The sequence below is a fragment of the Poromitra crassiceps genome, assembly GCF_964638095.1.
Source record: "Poromitra crassiceps genome assembly, chromosome: 18".
In the NCBI taxonomy this organism is placed as follows: domain Eukaryota; kingdom Metazoa; phylum Chordata; class Actinopteri; order Beryciformes; family Melamphaidae; genus Poromitra; species Poromitra crassiceps.
In genome coordinates this window covers 31,935,115-31,939,543 of record NC_139636.1, presented here as the reverse complement: position 1 = coordinate 31,939,543, position 4,429 = coordinate 31,935,115, and positions in this window count along the sequence as shown.

The following is a 4,429-nucleotide window of genomic DNA, read 5'->3' as shown; positions in this document are numbered from 1 at the left end:
TAGTATGGAAGTTGTGTCAACAATGAATGGAAGCCTGCGACCATTCGTTGCGACTCATAGCCTATATATCTTTTCAATAACTAGATTAAAACATCAACATGATGAGCATTTTACCCTATTATCTGTGAACCTTGGTTTCTGAAACGAATAAACGTGCAAACGAAAGGCACTTGATAACGACTCCTATAGGCTATTCATTCCCAAAGATTATAGAGAAAATTACGAGGAGCACATGAAGGCATCATTCACACATTCTGAATGTGAAGGCCAGAAGACATGCCTTTGAAGTAGGCCTAGGTGTGTGTGATGACTTTAATGAGACTTTAGAGAAGGACCAACATGTGGGCTACAGCCATTGCATGGGTTAATCTAGAACAGTGATAATCAACTTGGGGCCCGGGGGCCAGATGCGGCCCGCGATAGGTTGCCAAGTGACCCCCCGACCATTTTCTAATTCACAATGAAACCTACGTTAAATAAAGTTTGACTGAGCTCCAGCTAAATTGCCAAATATTGCCTGCCACCTGCTCACCAACCAGGCACTTGTAGTAGGCTACTTAACTAACTTTACTTAAACTAACTATCCTGTGTGCACAAAATTGTCAGACTAAACTCCGACTGACTCACCAAAAACCTACAATCCGCATCAGAAAGAAATATATTATTGACTTTTTCCCTGAGACTGAGATATGAACAGTATATAAAATACTGGACGAAATGGATGATGTACACTAAGGAATGTAACCCTGTATCTGAATAATAAGTAACCACTTAATCAATGCATAGATGTGACCCATAGCAAACTCTGTAGGCCTACACCTTTTCTTTTCTGTTTCTGTTTTTCTGTTACTTCAACCTGAAAACCCAAATAAAAAGAAAGTTTCAAAAAAGAAAGAAATATATTATTAATGTCATTTTACACAAGCGGCCCCCGGGCAAAGCAAGTCGAGTATCCCTGGCCTAGAGCAATCTAGTAAGAGAGTGGCGCCAGCGGAGGTCCAAAATGCGTGACTCAGTAGCCATGATGGGGCCTCGCGCTACGTTTGAATGTATCAAATAAAGCTGGTAATATAGCCTACAATTTGATTCTTTAAAACATCTGACCCTTTCAAAGTACATCACAAAGGGTCCATTTTGCTTCAACTCGACAGCGCTGCTTAATCCAGAACCTTACTTCTGGGAACTTTTGCGAGGTAAAAAAAAAACTGTAGTCCGCAGTACCGCAGGGATGACGTATTTTTGTACGCTTAACCAGAAATCGCTGCCATTTTGGTTCGTCAGTGGAAAAGTCTATCGCGTTTTTAGAATGGGAGAATGGGAATAATGCATTCAAGTGGGCTCGTGTTTACCCTGAATATGACATAAATGATAAATCCACTAACCTCATGTGGTATTCACGACTTCACTGTATGTGAAGTCTTTCTGAAAGCTTCTAATGCTGCGTTCATTTGGGCTTGTGTTTACCATGAATACGACATAAAGTCACTTGAACGGCCCCCTCATGTGGTGTTCACGACTTGGTATGTGGAATCTCCAGTTTGCATACCAACCTAACATTGGAGTGGAAGATGCCCTCATTTACATGCAACAGAGGGCCCTTGCACATCTAGACACTTCTGGTGCAACTGTGAGGATTACATTCTTTGATTTCTCAAGCGCCTTCAATACAATCCAGCCAGGGCTACTGTGTGAGAAGATGAGGAGAATGCAGGTGGAGCCAGCATTAGTCTCTTGGGTCAGGGTGGGACTACCTGACCTGCAGACCACAGTACGTGCGCCTACAGAACTGTGTCTCTGGAAAAATCCGGAGCAGCACGGGGGCCCCACAAGGAACTGTCTTCTCCCCATTCTTCTTCACATTGTATACATCCGACCTCCGATACAACTCAGACAGCTGCTTTCTTCAGAAATTATCTGACGACTCTGCAGTTGTTGGATGTATCGAGGGAGGAGGTGAGGGGGAATACAGGGGCACAACCGAGGACTTTGTGGTTTGGTGTTACCACAACCATCTACAGCTCAACATATCCATAAGACTAAGGAGATGGTTGTTGACTTTGGGCGGAAGAGGCCCAAACCAGCTCCAGTTACCATCCATGGTATGGAGGTGGAGCTTGTCTCCAGCTACAAATACCTTGGAGTACAGCTCGACAACAAGCTGGACTGGTCCACCCACATGGAGACTCTGTACAAAAAGGGTCAAAGCCGGCTGTATTTGTTTTAAGAAAGCTGAGATCCTTCAACATTTGCATGCCTCTACTGTGCTCTTTCTACCAGTGTGTGGTGGCCAGTGCTCTGTTCTTTGGTGTGGTGTGCTGGGGGGAGGGTGCTCACACAGCAGACAAGAACAACAGAATAAATAAACTCATCCGGAAGGTGAGCTCCACCTCTGGGACTGAACTGGACAAAATCCAGCAGGTGGCAGAGTGGAGAATGCTCTCAAAACTCCAATCCATAATGAGGAATCCTGCTCACCCACTCCAGGTCCTGGAGGTGGTTCTGCTGAGCACCTTCAGTCGTAGGCTGATCCCACCCAGGTGCAGGACTGAACGTTACAGGAAGTCCTTCCTGTTAGCAGCCATCAGGCTTTTTACTTTGCACACTAATTAGACTGTATGCTGTGTATATGCACTTCTCAGCATATGTATGTGTATGTGTATATGTATATATGTGTGTGTGTGTGTGTGTGTGTGTGTGTGTGTGTGTGTGTGTGTGTGTATATATATGTATATGTATGTATGTATGTATGTATGTATGTATGTATGTATGTATGTATGTATGTATGTATGTATGTATGTATGCGTGTATGTGTGTGTGTGTGTGTGTGTGTGTGTGTGTGTGTGTGTGTGTGTGTGTGTATAGATGTATATATATATATACATATATATATACATACATATACATACATATATATATATATATACACACACACACACACACACACATATATATTATATTATATAAATATATTATATATATACAGTATATATTATATATATATATATATACACACACACATCCATACATACATGCATATACACACACACACACACACACACACACACACACACACACACACACACACACACACACACACACACACACACACACACACACACACACACACACACACACATATATATTATATATATATTTTATATATAGCCTACAGATCCTTTCCAAAACATTTGAATATCATGGAAATAACATGGATGACCGTGCGCTTCAGCGGATTGTCAAGCAAAGACGATTAAAAAATCTGGCAGAGATTCAGAGGGAGTGGACTGAGGCTGGAGTCAGTCATAACTGAGAGGTAACTGCTGATTTTCTTCACACTATAATCATTTCTTGAAATACTGTTTTGGGGGTTTTCTGGAGCTGTAGGCTAAAATTATGAAAAATGAAACAAATAAAGGCTAGAAATATTTCACTTTGTGTGTAATGAATCTATAATCCATGAAAGTTTCACTTTTTGAAAGGAATTATGGAAAAAGACTAACTTTTCCATGATATTCAAATTTTTTGGAAAGGATCTGTAGGCTATATATATTGTAGCCTATTAGATATGTATTTTTTTTTTATTGCCGTAGTACATTACGTAGTCTTACCAACTTATTCTGGTATTATTGTGCCTAGCTACATGTTTCAGTGTCCGTTTTTTGTCACCTGGGCTGGACCTGCCTCAACAACGCAGAGACCAGTGTGCCAAGGCACATTTCGGAACCACTGCAGAGGCTGTAGAAGTGAATTGATATGGGCCAGCCAGGTAAACGATGAGGTCACACTCCAGTCAGGACCACTGACCTAGTGTCCTCTAGAGAGAGAGTGGCGTCAGCGGAGGACCAAAATGCAAGAATCATTAGCCAATGAACAGCCAGGAATGGGTCTCGCGCTACTTTTGCATGTTAAAATAAAGCTGATAATGTACAATTTGATTCATTTCAAGGGATGAAAAACCCTTTCAAAGTACAACACTGTCTATTTTGATGCAACTCGACAGTGCTGCTTTTTTTACTGAAGAGTTCCACTTTCTACTTCCTGGAAAAAAACTGGTCCATTGGAGTGAATGGAGATGTCAGAACTCTTCTATTATACGGCTCTGCACTGACCTAAACAACAGTCAGGACTGACCTCATGTTTGCCCGCCTGTCCCTCCCCCCGGCCCCGACGGGCAGCATTAAAGGCCCTCTCTGCATCCTGACCTGCTGAGACAAAGACAACACAGCTCTGCTCTGCACGCAGCCACACAGCTGGAGCCTGGCTGGAGGATCTGCTCTGCTCTGCACGCAGCCACACAGCTGGAGCCTGGCTGGAGGATCTGCTCTGCTCTGCTCTGCACGCAGCCCTGGACACACAGCTGGAGCCTGGCTGGATGATCTGCTCTGCTCTGCTCTGCACGCAGCAACACAGCTGGTAACCTGGAGGAAAC